The 15,006-nt window shown below is 42.8% G+C and overlaps 1 protein-coding gene across 5 annotated transcripts in view; it reads left to right on the top strand.

Moving 5' to 3' along the window:
- The window catches only part of LOC111871621 (dystrophin, isoforms A/C/F/G/H), a 502,313-nt gene that overhangs the window by 238,550 nt on the left and 248,757 nt on the right, over nt 1-15,006 (top strand). The gene's annotated exons all lie outside the window — the stretch shown is intronic.

Genomic DNA, 15,006 nt, shown 5'->3' with positions numbered 1-15,006 from the left:
GGTGACTGAAGCCAGCAAGCATTTTACGAAGTGTTACGTGCTCTAATGGAGTCCTGCTTTGTGAGAGACAGGAGTCCCGGGTAATTGTTTAATGGAGATACGTTCTGACTCTCCATTTTTATCTCAAAATACTCCCCTTTCTGTAGGATGACTAGAGAAAGAGGTAAGTGAGCGAAATCTGGAGGCAATTGTGTGCATTCAACTGGTTCGGTCAGCCAGAGAAAAAGCATCTCCAGGGGCTAAATCTTGTAACTGCTGCTGGTTTCCCCCGGGAACTGCAGCTACGCGCAGGAAACCGGTCTCTAGGGGCTGGAACGTGCACCCCGAATTGGGCTACACACTTATCCACCACACTTACTCATTATCCTATTCCTCGTCGGTAAAGTAAGGTAAAAGGTAAAGTTGTCCTTGTGCTTAACTAATTAAGCATTACGACATGAAGGCGTATTGGGGAGTAGATGTATAGCTTCACATTTTCTTAACCTCGGCACTAGCTGGGGGTAAGTGTTCAGCTTCACGTCCCGGCCGCTTTACTCCCGGGGAAAGAGCCCTCCCTACCCATTGGATAGGAGATTGGGTCTGGACAACGTGGAGAAAATTCTTGGACCTACCAGGACTCGAACTCCGACCCCTCGGTCGTCCAGCCCGTAGACAGTCGTTATACCGACTGAGCTATTTACGTACTTTCTTGCTGGTACAAATCTGTAATTCTTATTAAAACTAACTAACTCCATGCAGCTGAGCCTTTCTTGAGAAGCCGCCAATTGTGCAGCTACTCATAAATTTTCCAACATTACATGCAACCCGAAGGTTCATTACCGTGTTCACAAGAGCCTTCCACTGGTCACCATCCTGAGCCAGGTCTATTCAGTCCATACGTTCCCATCCTATCTCTCTTTTAATATTATCCGACTACATACTCCTTGGTCTTCCTAGTGGTCTCTTTCCTTCTGGCTTTCCCACTAAAATCCTATACTCCTCTTGCCCATCTCAGTCTCCTTGACTTGATCATTCTAATTATATTGGCCGAAGAGTACAGGGTTTGGAGCTCCTCATTATGTAGTTTGAAATTCTCATTACAAGAACAATTACTAATTGCAGAATTAGTGAGTGGATACATTTCTCCCTTATATTCGGGAGATAGGCAGGTTTTAAAATCTTGGCCAGCAGACTGACTTGCCTGAGGTTCTTTATGCTTATCTTCTGCCCTTCCAGCAAAATTGGGGGTGGGGCAGTACTTCAAATTATTTTTTTTTCCTTGGCACTAGAGCCCCAGTGGGCCTAGGCTTACCTCCATGAACTTCTCCGTTCACTTCGGTTTCTTTTCTACGTCTTACACATTCGGTAGGACTCCTTGGGCGGGTGATCAGCTTGTCACGAGGCCTCTACCTGTACACAAACACAGAAAAACGCACACACACACAAACTAAACATCCATGCCCTGAGTGGGATTCGAACCCACGATCCCGGATTCCAAGCGAGCGAGGGCAGTACATGCCTTAGACCTCTCGGCTACCCTGACCGGCACGTGAAATTATACCACGGCAGAATTATTATTCATGACTCAGGATTAATTAATTTTACCACAATTCTGCGCTATACAGCTCAGGCTACTGACAGCATTCTTGTCTGTAGAGTACACAGTATCACAAGCTGAAGCAGAACATGACCGCATTAACAAAACACACACATGCTGTCGAAAGTAGTCCCCCCCATACAACTCCCTCCACATCTTATACGGGTTGCTATGTTCCCCTCTCCAGCATTCCCCTCCAGTGGTCTGGCCACTGTCTTCACACGAATGCTGGTAGTGACAACCACGTGACAACCTTCTCCATCGACAAGCGCTTTGGATTCGTCGATGTGGGCATGAGGATGCTGGAGGAAGGGTACATCAGGCGGCAGGGAGAGGGAAACCTTGAGCCTGCCGTCATCCCCACCATCTATAGCAATTCTTTCCGTAGGATAAGCATAGTGACGGAATTATTATGGTATGTTTACATAACCATGACTACTGAATTTTTATCCAGAATAAAATGTCCGCTTTATTTTTGCCATTATTCAGAATCGTAGACTATTACGCTATGTGACGTCATGGCCGCTCACACACATTTGACGCCTGACGTAAACATTAGTTTCCTCCCTCCCACATTCTCCTCGACGCACAAGCAACCCACAGTCGAGTGAAAAGTAGGGGGAACATAAGAGCGCAATTAAAGTTGTTTTCTTTGATACGAAATACAATTACGTAATCGTATGATGTGCCGGTCACGGTAGCCGAGCGGTCTAAGGCATGCACTGTCTTCGCTCGCTTGGAAACTGGGATCGTGGGTTCGAATCCCACTCAGGGCATGGATGTTTAGTTTGTGTGTGTGCATTTTCTTGTGTTTGTGTACAGGTAGAGGCCTTGCGACGAGCTGATCACTCGCCCAAGGAGTCCTACCGAATGTGTAAGATCTAGAAAAACCGAAGTGAACGGAGAAGTTGATGGAGGTAGGCCTAGACCCACTGGGGCTGTAGTGCGAAGGGAAAAAAATCGTTGATGCATTTCTCTTATCCCCATAAAGTGTAAATGGGGGATAAAATATACTGCACTCCCTTAATGAATTCATGTAATGACCAGATCCATCACGGTTACACATTTCAAAATAATATCATATGAAATATTTTTTTATTGCTAGTGGGGTGGGACTAAGTCCCTTGTACTGCGGCCACTTCTGGCCTATTGTACCAGCCCCAGATGGTAGGCGAGGGTGATTGTGGAGCAATTTGTTGAATGAAGATTGGCAGAGGAAACCGAAGTACTCGGAGAAAACCTGCCCCAGCGCTACTTTGTCGACCACAAATCCCGCTTGACATGACCCCTGGATCGAACCCGGGCCGCCGCGATGGGAAGCCAGCGACTAACCGCTTGAGCTATGGCGCGGCCCCGGTATTTGTGATAGCTGTTAGTAAAACTATTTAATTCGGAATTCAGGTGAAGTGGACAACGTACGTTTCGGAAAGAAATTCCTCTTCTTTCTCTGATATTGTACGTAACTGTTACTTGTGCATATATATTGTCACGATTTGTGGCTGCATGGCTAATAATAACGGGTTTTGATTGGATGATTGAATTTATTGATCACTCCTTTACAGTCACTCGTACTCACAGAGTAAGTCACAATAAGTGACTGCCTAGGACTCGCTCCGTTCTACTCTGTGCTCTGACTAACTTGGACTACGACTGATTTCACTCTGATATGAAAGGTCTCTTATATAGCGTATCGGTATCCAAGGAAATGTTCGTTGATCACTTGTATCCATGGAAATGTGTTCCATAACGATTTGGCTTCCAAGAATCCATCTCTACGGAAACGTGTTTGTCATTTGTTCTCTAGCATTGGGTTCACATGTCACAATACGCTTGTGTGTGCGTGCGTGTGCGACCTCTGTAATCAGAACTGATTAAAGGGCTGATGTGTTCGGACTGCCGAATTGGTAGTATTGCAGAATTTCAAAGAAACAAATTCTGATTTTTTTTAAGTAAAATTATTTATTCAAAAGATTTGTAGGTACATTTTAAATATAAACGACCGGAACCCCCGGACAATCGACTACACGCCGGGCTCGGGGCAAGCGGTAACCGATTTACATCCCTCGCCTCCCAGAGAGGCAGGTCCATTGAAACATAGTGTCATGTTTCACAAACATTTATTTTGACTGGAACGAAATAAAATAATTAGATTAAATCTGTAATTTTTTTGGCGAGGCCTTTATTTTGTGTGTGTGGGGGGGGGGGGTTACTGTAAGTCAGTTCGAATTACTGGGATTTAGGATTACCGTGGCTTCGAGTTGCCGAGGTTCATCCATGTGTTTGTTTTGAGTCTCAATTTCGCCAGAATTTTATGTGTTTAAAATTGTTCTTGAATTTGAGAAAATGGGTTGTCTTCTTTCAAGTTCTCATGACCATGGCTAACCATACTTCCTGGTTGCTTACTTGTGTTACTCTTCGGTCCTGAAGATGGAATCAATTCATTGCTGTGAAACATCACCACACAGCCTCACATACATGAAAATGGCACTGTACAGTCTACGGACTCTTTAATTTCATCTGTTACCATGACTAGATTATTATCTATCTGATTTTTTTGGCAGTCCGTTTACCCTGTAATTATTGAGGCATAATTATATTGTTGTTTTAATATTGTATCACCCTGTGTTTGGGTCACGCCGTGGTTTGGTTGAGGCACTATGCTACAAGCCAAAAGTTCGCGGTGACAACCTCACCGCCATGTGTGAGCCGATTGTATAAAATATATGGGAGCCTCGACGTCTCTCAACCATATGGGCCTCCACGGCCTGTTATGGGGATAGCTTCACCCGTTTTTTTACTTCTAATACTAATTACTGCTTATCTTAATTTATTGATGCTTCAGTGTCGGTATATCTTATTATCCTTTCCCATTCCTACTTACAGTTAATCTTGTACTCATTTATGAATCAATACAGATTGGCATACGTCAGAAATGTGAAAAATGTGCTTATTAAATGAAAACAGGTTCTGTGTGGAATGTCACATAAACAGTACAGCTATGTAAATAATATAGGCCAAGACGACTGGTTTGTATAATATTTTGTACGAATTGGAAATTAGTTGTTCTTATATGAAATTGCCGAAATATCTGAGCGAATTAATATGAATTCCGATATTACCTTCAGAAATATTAACTTGCATAATATGATAGGAATGTTGTTTTATATCGGTTAAACCCTGAGGTAGCAAGAAACATTGAATTTCCAATATGACAACGTGTGGTGTATAGGTTGAGCCAGTGAGTGTGGGCGTTGTCGCTGTGCAAGCCCGTCTCAGTTGAGGAGCAAGAAGCGCTACACGCCTAACCCATCTCGGAGCACAAACACATTTCAGTCGGATATCTTGTGATTTAGTATCACTGATTGGCATTTATGGTCATTGACCCCTTAAAGCCTAATGGTTGCTATATATATATATATATATATATATATACCACCTGCTTAAACACACTAAACTGCATTCTGTTCATAAGGCCCATAAGGTTGTGAAACGTCGAGGGTCCAACATTATCTAGACTGTCGGCTCACAGGTGGCGGTAAGGTCAGCGTTACGCACCGGCCGCCCTTTACCCCCCAGGAAGATTCCTAGTACAATATATTCGTATTGCTTCCAGTTGTGTAAGTAGTTATAACTTTATCTATGTCTCCACAGCCCTTGTGGACCTTGGCCGCTTTTTCAGTTTCTTAATGTATAACAGTCGGTATGTCTCCTTGGACAGGGGATCAGGCCGTCGCAAGGCCTCTGCCTACACACAGAACAACACAAACGAAATAGACTGCCACAGACACCCACGATACCAGTGTTCTTGTGGGTGAAGACGGTTCAAACCTTAGACCGCGCTGCCACGCTGATCGGCAGATATGACCTTACAGTATATGAATGTGTCGATTCTCTCGTTTCCAAGTTGGCGAGAGCAGTCGCGAGAGACGGGAGCCACAGTGAGATATTGCAGGAGAAAGCTTGGCATCGGAGAGGGTGACAAATGTAGATGCTTGCAAGACACAGAGCGCTGTTGTGTGAGAATAACTTTGCCATCAATCAGACCTTCGGATTTCTTTCTTTTTCCCTGCGCAAGAACTGTTATTATGAGGGCGATACTTTGCAGGCTGGAAAACTTTTAACTCGTAGCCGCTGGATAGGGAGATGATTTTTTTTCCAAGTAATTTTTCAAATAAAATTTAATGAGTTCTCTAGATCTTTTCACTTGTTACAGTTTGTCAGAATATCCTTCCATTCCACTAGATGGTCGGGTGGGCGCTGTTAACGTTTCTGCATTCCGTAAGGAGGAACACTAATCTTGTCAAAAAAGAAAAAAATTACGAAAAATTCTTGCCGAATGTTTTTCAGTTGACTTCATTAATAAATGACTTGAAACACTACGAAACTATTTTCCTTCAGTGATATTATTCAATGTCGATACAATCCAGCAAAGCTTCAGTGGCTGAATTTAAAATTCAATCACCCCATAGACATTTAATTGAAATGAATGTTTTTAACCTTATGCATTCACTTCATATTCATGTGCTCATGTAACGTATAACTTATCACTGTGGGTCAGATATTTGTTTGGTAAAAAGGTAAAGTTTTCCCTGTGCCTAACTCTCTAATCACTACCCCATGAAGGCGTATGGGGGAGTGGGTGTATAGATCCAGTCTAAAAGGCACTGTTATGGGATGGCTGGGCAAAATTTCGGTGGGGTCTTTCATCAGGTTTTCATTTAAAACATCCCCGTCTGACAGGCGTTCCAGCGGAGGCAGCAAACGGAATTAGCTTCAGTCCAATGCGTATGCAGAGAGAAAGAGAGAGAGAGAGAAGGGGTTGCAGTTGAGGGTCATATGTTGACGCCAATTGTAAATTCAATTTAACTTTAATTGGGCTGATTGGTTTGCGATTGGGTGCTGTTTAAGGCTGCATTTCCCATAGCAGATGCGTTGTAAAAGTAGTATAAATTTAGATTTTTGAATAAAACAGATGTACAAACTTGAGTTCATAAATAGGTGATTTGTGGATTATTGAATTCCGGCGGGCAGCACAGGCATTGATCGAGGGACGCTGACGAAGAGAGAGTTAGAGAGTTATCAAGTCGATAGGGAAGATTTCCCGGAGGAGTCTACTTTACGCGTTAGTGCTGAACCCAGATTGGCTGTGGTCTCGTCGTTCTGCGCGAACGACAGAATGAAACCCCCACCCCAGAATCATTAATAGACAAGCGCATGGTTTCTAGGAACATGAATCCATTGGTAGTTTTCACTTTCATGAGGTGCAGCGTATAAACCACCAAATTCTGGTTAAGTAAACGTATTAAAGGCAGGAAGGTACAGTCCACTTCACGATACAGTGGTTCCGAAACCCTCACATTCTCAGCTCCTTTGATGCGAGTACACTCCGTATAAGAAGGTATAAAGTTATTCGAGTTCTTAACTAATTAATCACTACTCCGTGAAGGCCATATGCGGGAGTGGATGCATAGACCCACGTTTTCTTGGCCTCGGCATTAATTGGAAGTGAGTGATCAGCTTCAGGCCCCGGCCGCTTTACCCCAGGGGGAGAACCTCCGGTACCCATTGGATAGGGTGTGTCGGCCCCAGAACCGCTCTAAATGTTGTGGAAAAGAGAACATTCTTAACCCTACAAGAACTCGAACTCTGGCCCTTCTGTCGTCCGGCCCGTAGCCAGTCGCTGTAAGGACCGCGCTCTCCCGGCTCCACCCCCTTCACTCCCCGTATATAAGTGATTTTACACGTAAATGTACAGTAGAGTAAATTGAAGTTTATTGCATTGGGTTTCGTTACAGCGTGTACATTAATCTGTGTTCACATAGCACCAAGTTTTTGTGGCGCACAGATTCCTGACATACGTAACTACTTACGTTAATTGAAATGAGTATAGCTACTGTTGTTAATACTATTGCTACAGCAGCAGTTTTGCTTTGTTATCTTTTCGGTTCTCGCAATTCATTTTGTAATGTTTCTATTCCCTGGTAACCTCAAGTGGGGTTTGTGCCCCTCTAACTTTGTTCTACCAGGTTTTAAAGATGATTTAACAACTTAGAATATAATTTAAAATATAATTACTAATGAACCATGAAGTGTTTTTCTTGTAATGTTACATGTTTTTAACTTAATTTAACTTTTTCTTATCAATTTGTATGTATTGGACAATTGGACAGTATGCATTTTCGGTAGCTCCCGGAAGACCCCGTGGTTCACACTCTGGGCTACTTACGTCGTCGTACTAATTATCTGTAAATAAATAAATTAATTAATCAAATCTTCTACTTCTGTATCCGAAGAAGAAATATTGTAGCATGTCTACCCGTTGCCAAGTAATGACTCTGTAAACAACGCCTTTTGCTAAGCAGTATATTCGTAACGCGCACCAATGAAGTAACTGGGAAGCGGTGTTCTCCACGTGGTCCACGCGATAGCTGAATGACGCAACAGTAGAGAACTGTAGAAACAGGCGTTCTGTATGCGGTTCGTGCCGAGGCTGTATGACGAGGAGCAGATGCGATTACGAGATATAGTTAGAAGAGTAGGAGTTATGAGTCATTCGTCGGCTAGTAACGACGTGAACACGAAAGCTGACGACACTGCTGCGTTGGTTGCCGTTACCAGGCGACAGCCGGTGAAGATACAGCAGACTGAGAAGACTTAGTACGTGTTGTAGTGACTTGTAGTCACCATGCTTGAAACATGGTGCCTCAATCAACTACGCTTATTACGTATGAAGTTCAATAGAAGAGAAAGAGAGGTAGAAAGTATAGTAGAATAGTAGGTGAAAGTGAAAAGTCGAGGGAAAAGTAAAGAGAGACTATTTTGTTTCCTTCTGCTGATGTAGTGGAGAACAGGTGCAGATATGAAATTTACCCTGCACCTTCGTGCCGTACAGTAAGCACTCCTGTTAAAGCGATATGCAAGGATTGCGGTAATTTTTTGTGGTGAATAACGTTTGAATTCGTCCTCGATCTGTCTTAATTACATAAGTGGACTTCAGTCTCTTAATTTTAGTGTTACTCTTTCTTCAGATGTTTGGCAGCTAGACGTCTCTATTTTGATACTTACAACTAACACAGACATATCAGGGGAAGAAGAGTAGATACCTGTACTTGTAATAGATATAAATAGGTGCAGAAACTCATTTTTGCTGGGACTCGCCATGATTTTATGGGAAGGGTGGCTCTGTAATACAAACCGCCGTGACTCGAACAACAGCGCGCTTCCAGTTCTAAGCGTTACATGCAGTTACACGTTTTGGCCATTTGTGGATTTTTTTAATAACCGTGTCGACATTAATTGAGTCCTTGTGTGACAAATTGATAGATAGATGATGCTTAACGCCGGTCTTTTCGCGTGAGCCTGTCCTGTCTGGGCGACCACATATTCTGCTGCCCCGTAAATGTACAGTGTTTTGGTATATTTTTTTTATTTATGGCGAGTTCCACGGTTTGTTCATTAATGATTTAGTCTGTGCGCAAAATGTAACACCAGTAACCGCTGATACCGCAAAGGTTCTCTTTTTTTTTATTGGGGGGGGGCGCCGAATAAATCGAATTCAAATTTGCGTTTAAACCGTTAAAGACTATTTTTATTGGTCGCTCTAAAGTATTCGGTTTGGAAAATTCTTTTCAGTCCCTATAAATTTGTGATATTGTGACGTATTTGCTCAAAGCAAGAAGTATGGAGACAAACAGCCGTTGCTAGGTTATGGCCCGTTCACACACACGCCAGAGGAACGCGTCAAGTACGCTATGACATGAAGCTATAGAAGAGGCGTTGCAAACGGCGTTCTCTGTAAATTAGTAAGTCGTAATGAAGCGCCATATGTTTCAGGCATATTGCATCATCGTGACATAGGCGTCTGTTTCTAAAAGGAAGCCTTGCATTATTTTTTTCACGAATTATTTAAAATTTAATACAGTTACTGTGTTTCTTGACATTAACTACCGTATTTACGCATGTATAGGCCGCACATTTTTTGCCAAAAATTCAAAAGGAAAACTGGGGTGCGGCTTATATTCGAAATATTCGAAATCACACTTCGCTTAAAAAAATTATATTCATAATTAGCAATACAGGGTGTAATACTCCTGACATAATATTCAAAGAAAATTATTTTTTCTATAATTTCTGTCTGAAAATTGTGCTGCGGCTTATACACGCACGCGGCCTATACATGCGTAAATACGGTATCTTCCTGTTTGTATTTAAAACATACAGCGTTTCGGAGACTGGATTGTGTTTCCGTCCTCAGGTGGAACTTTCTCTGTTGGGCCAAATCGATACAGCTAGTTCCGTCTCCGGAGAGCAGTTTCCATCTGAAGACGGAGACAGAATCCAGAAAAACAGGACGATGGGTAGTGTCCAGAAACACAATAATTTTATTAATATGCCATAGTCACAAACTCTTAGATCTTATTTAAAATCTGTTTATTGATCTGTGATGGAATCCAGTAAAGTATGGAAATGCAATAATTAATATATTATGTGACGTAATGTGGAGGGCAATGTAGTCAGTTGTTAGGTTAATTCAAATCACTTTTGGCGCCTATTTAACCCTATTTTGTGTATTCAGAAGGCGTAATCGAAGTATAATCCCTAAATTTGCTGTAGGGAATGAGGAAACTCATTGAAAATATCAGGATAGTCGGTGTCCCGGCCGAAATTTGAGCTCGATCTGCCCGAAATTTGTGCTCAATGCACCGAAATTTGACCCCAATCTGCCCGAAATTTGTGCCCAATCCGCCGAAATTTGAGCCCAATCTGCCCGAAATTTTGTGCCCAATCCACCAAAATTTGAGCCCAATCTGCCCGAAATTTGTGCTCAATCCATCCGAAATTTGATCCCAGTCCGTCCGCATCCAAGTGTAGAGCGTTACGTCTACACCGGCCAGCTCAGTTGGTTTTGAAGTAAGACAGGTTACTTACCATTTCGGATGTGTGTGTATCCTCTGACAGTCCCTGTTGCTACAGTGTTTGACTTTTAATGGATCGGCAAGTGATTCATGTCTGAGAGGGAACTTTTGTTTGCTGGACATGATATAAATAATATTGAAACTACGAGCTGACGGATGATGCCGTCTTTTGTTATTCGCCCCTGTCACCTCGGGGAGTAACTAAGGCGTCTTGCGCAGCATTCAATTTTGATGAAAAGCCCCATTGTTTTGCCCATAAACTTCCATGTTTGCCTTGTGATTATCCCGCTCTGTTCATATCATCACAAGGTATAGTGACGTCACAGGCGTACTTTTGACTTCGTTTCTGGCCTTTAGATACAGGAATTCGTCGATTGTACGACCGGTGCACACGTATTTAAACTGAAACCATGATGCGTGACTATAGTTTACTGTATCGAGACACTGTCTCTCTGAGTCACATGAGACTCGGAACCAAGAATCACTGCTGGCGAAGGCCAGCAGCAATTTAGCAGTCTTTGAGAACTGAAATCCCTCATTCTGAAAGTGTAATGTTTAAAATATAAGAAAACAAACTCCGTTGTCTGTAGTCCGTAAGCGAACTATACCGACTAAGCGACCGCCGCTTGTCGGCGAAGTTAGTGCAAACTTTAGCGGATAGAGGGTGTCGCGTGGTCAGCGCAACGAATCCCCACGGCCGTTAATTTCGGGTTTCTCGCCCGGAAGTGTTTCAAATATATTTATATTAAATTTGGAATTGAAATTATGAATATAAAACTGTCGAGAATTTAATTGTGGTCTTGATTTGTTCCACGTAATATTTACTGTAAGGGAATTTGAGTTCGCTCTTTATGGGACGCGACTCTGCGTAAAGTAGCGTGTATTTGAGTAAAACAGAGATCTCATTAAGATGAAAGAAATTTACTTTTGGGGGATTTTGATACGAGAAGGGAAGGAAATGGAATTTATATCTTTGCTCGGTATGTCTCCACTGTTAATTAGATTTGTAAACAAATGAGATCGTGTTTGTACTGTTATGAGCTCTGTTAGCGACACATCATTAGTGTCTCCAGTACACGAAGATAAGGATCACAGAGAACATATTTATGAACTCAGTATAAAACTTCGAACTAATGCACTAATGACCACTCTTGTTTGATGGACCGCTTAATGTTCATTAAGGTTCAGTTTTGTTAGACTTTATTATTAAAAACAGTTGCAGAGCAACCACTATGATCCGAAATAATTAAAGCACTGACGTGGTCCGACAGTCGATTTGTTGGCATTAGTGTATTTCAAATAAAAGAATCGAAATTGTTAGTGATATATTTATTCTGTATATATAAACAATGACCGGAACCCCCGGACAATCGACTACACGCCGGGCTCGGGGCTAGCGGTAACCGAGTTACATCCCTCACCGCCCAGAGAGGCAGGTCGTGTCGTGTTTCACATTAATTTATTTTTACTGTTTCAAAGAATAAAATAATTGGCTTAAATTTGTAATTTTTGGAGGTTTCGATTGCCCCCCCCCCTTGTGGTACTGTAGGCCAGTTGCAACGACGGTTGCAAAGTCAAGTTTCTGCTATATTTGGATTATCACGTGTATGAGTGTGACTGTAAACGGTGTTTGTATTGGTGAGTGGATTTACTGACCACTTACAGGTAGTAACTACATATAGCTATAACACTGTCGCTTTTTCACACTAGAGCACGCAGTCTAGTGTTCTCAGTCTTTTGTTACTACTGTTTCCTGGTAACGGCTCCAACAATGGCTATTCCTTTGCCTCTAGGCTCAAGTCCTTCCTTCACAGACTCCCATTCAGAAATGACTAGGTCAGAAGTCAAAGTCAGAGTTACTTTACGACTGGCGCTTTACCGCCAATCAGTCTTGGGGCGAGGTTCCTTGAGATCCATGACCACATTTTTTTTCAACTGAACTTTTGCGGTAATAGTCCTTATGTAACATCCTCTCTGACGAGAAGGTGGGTTTCTATTATGAATGTGCTTGACTTTTCGTCAAGTATATATTTCGCACATATAACATGTTACTGAAATTTCTTCCTTCTGCACTACACACGTCCTCTCTTAGTACAGGCTTTACGGAGCTGATCATGCCTATGTTACGTATATTATGCTACAACGGCAGCTTGGTCACTTGAATGTTCGTAGGCTTGACCACCGCCAAGTTTAAGCCTCTTATATTTTCTGACTATGTCGCCCCATTTGTCTTCCTTATAACTCCTCGGCACGGACCTAGTAGAAAACCCCATTTCCGACAATACCTCTGTTGTTGCGTGTCGATTCGTTCCTCAGGGAACATGTGTAACAGAGCCGTTTCCTAGTAACGGGTCTGGTATACTTGCCTATCTCGCGGTCGTCGCATAGTAACGACTGTACGCGCTACAGTATTTTATAAGTTTCCAGAGAGGTTACGGATATCAGGACTGGTACTGTCAGGTACACAGGCCCTATATTGTCGAAAGGCAATATCGTAGTAAAGCTCTCCCTGTGCTTAGTACATCGTCACGCCTTGAAAAGGCTGAGGCGACGCTACCAGTTGAACTACATGGAGTGTGGTCCTTCTTAAAAAAACCCACGGGAATTCGTCTAATTACGAAATTTCCTGCATACTTTGGTGCTCAAAAGTTCATTACCGTGTTCAAGGGAGCCTGCCAAGCGATCGTATCCTCAGCCAGATGAGTTTATTCCGGACTTCTGCATGCATTTTCCCGAGCTCCATTTTAATATTATCTTTTATCTACGACTAAGGCTTTCAAATTATCTCTTGAGTTGAGGTTTTCAGACATTATTAAGCATTTATTATCTCATGTGCTGCGTATTCCGCCAATCTCATCCTTGATTTTATCACCGTAATTAAGTTTTGGCGAAGATTACAAATTGCATCGCCCATACTGTAGGCACTGATCAATATTTGTTTTTCATTTTAGGGTCTTTGCATAGATCGCCTTATGTCGAATTTGTATTTGTCTGTCCGCATGTCTGTATGTGACTAGTATTTAGTTCTGTTAACAATGTTTTGTTTCTTTTTTCTTTCTCTCTCCTGTTCCTTGTTTAGGAGCGCCTAAACCGTTGGACACATCTCACGTTCGGAGCCAGGATAGCTCGATCGGTATAGCGACGGGCTGGACGGCCGGGTTTCGATTCCTGACGGAGGCAAATAATTTTTATTTTCTCGACAGCGTCCAGACCGGCTCTGCGGTTCACCCAGTTTCCTGTCCAGTGGGTTTCCCCGGCGGTAAATCTGTCCACTCAACTACATCTATTGGTGGAGGTATACCTTCACTTCCCAATACGTTTTCCTGGAGTGGTGCTTAATTATATAAGCACAGGGGCAAATATTACGTTTATGGGACACTTTCAGAAGAGTGTGTCTGGGAGTTGCGATTTTGAACAATATTGTCAGCGGAGGCAGTTTCATTTGTGTGCAGTGTTTTGGATTCATTAGCTTTTTGTTTCTCTTTTCGGCCCTTGTTCCGATTGCGTCCTGTTTCAGACGAGAAGTAAGGAAGCCCATTTTATCCATAAATAGCCTTATTCGTGTGTACCATGAGCCGTTAGTCTGATTTTATAAGCAGACAGCGAATAAGCTTAGTAAACTGCGGAGAGACCCGTTGGGAATTTCGTGCGCTATACAATGGAACGCGCCCTTGCCAATCTCGTTAAAACGGCGCCAGTAAATGAACTCAGCTCCAACATTGATTGTGTGCGGCTGTACGCAGCATCTGCCATGCAGACATCTCTCTGAAGTGGCTCGAAAATAGCTTCCATCCGCTTCTTGGCGCACTCGAGGGCCAGCAGAGTCTGGCGCTCTTATCGGACACGCCGAGAGCAGAGCCATCTGTATTTAGATGCACAGTTGTGTCTTCTTCAGAAAAATTGAATTATTAAGTTGGATTTCAGTTCATCACAGTGGTGACTATGGAGAGTTGTACTATATTCTGAGATGTGGCCCTACGTATAATCTGACAGTTTACCGACGTTTCGGAGGAAAATACTACCTGCAGTCTTTGTTTGCTTCCTGTTGGTTGCTCGCGTGACTTACTTACTCTTCGGCACTGAACATTGAGGCAGTACGTTCCTCCGAAACGTCGACAAACTTGTATGAGAACGCACAACGTCATATAACACTAGTGACATCTCTTTAGTTAGAATTGTTGAATTTACAGTGCCGATCACAGTGGCCGCGCGGTCTAAGGCATGAACCGTCTTCGCTCGGACGCTGAGATCGTGGGTTAGAATCCCACTCAAGGCATGGATGTCTGTGTGTGTTGTCCTGTGTGTAGGTGGCGGCCTTGCGACTGGCTGATCACTCGTCCAAGGAGGCCTACCGTCTGTGCAAGAAAAGATTATTGGCCAGGACCCAAGAATGGGCTGTAGAGCCATTGATGAATGAATCAATTCACCGCACTTATAATCATGCATGGTATTTTCTGTGGGTAATATCCAGCAAATGGGTATGAACTTCTTTTTGCTTACAACACTTTGTTTTGT

This window comes from Cryptotermes secundus, unplaced genomic scaffold, assembly GCF_002891405.2.
Source record: "Cryptotermes secundus unplaced genomic scaffold, Csec_1.0 scaffold1968, whole genome shotgun sequence".
NCBI classification, from domain to species: Eukaryota; Metazoa; Arthropoda; class Insecta; order Blattodea; family Kalotermitidae; genus Cryptotermes; species Cryptotermes secundus.
The sequence above is the reverse complement of the archived record's forward strand: the minus strand, read 5'-3'. Positions and strand labels throughout refer to the sequence as shown.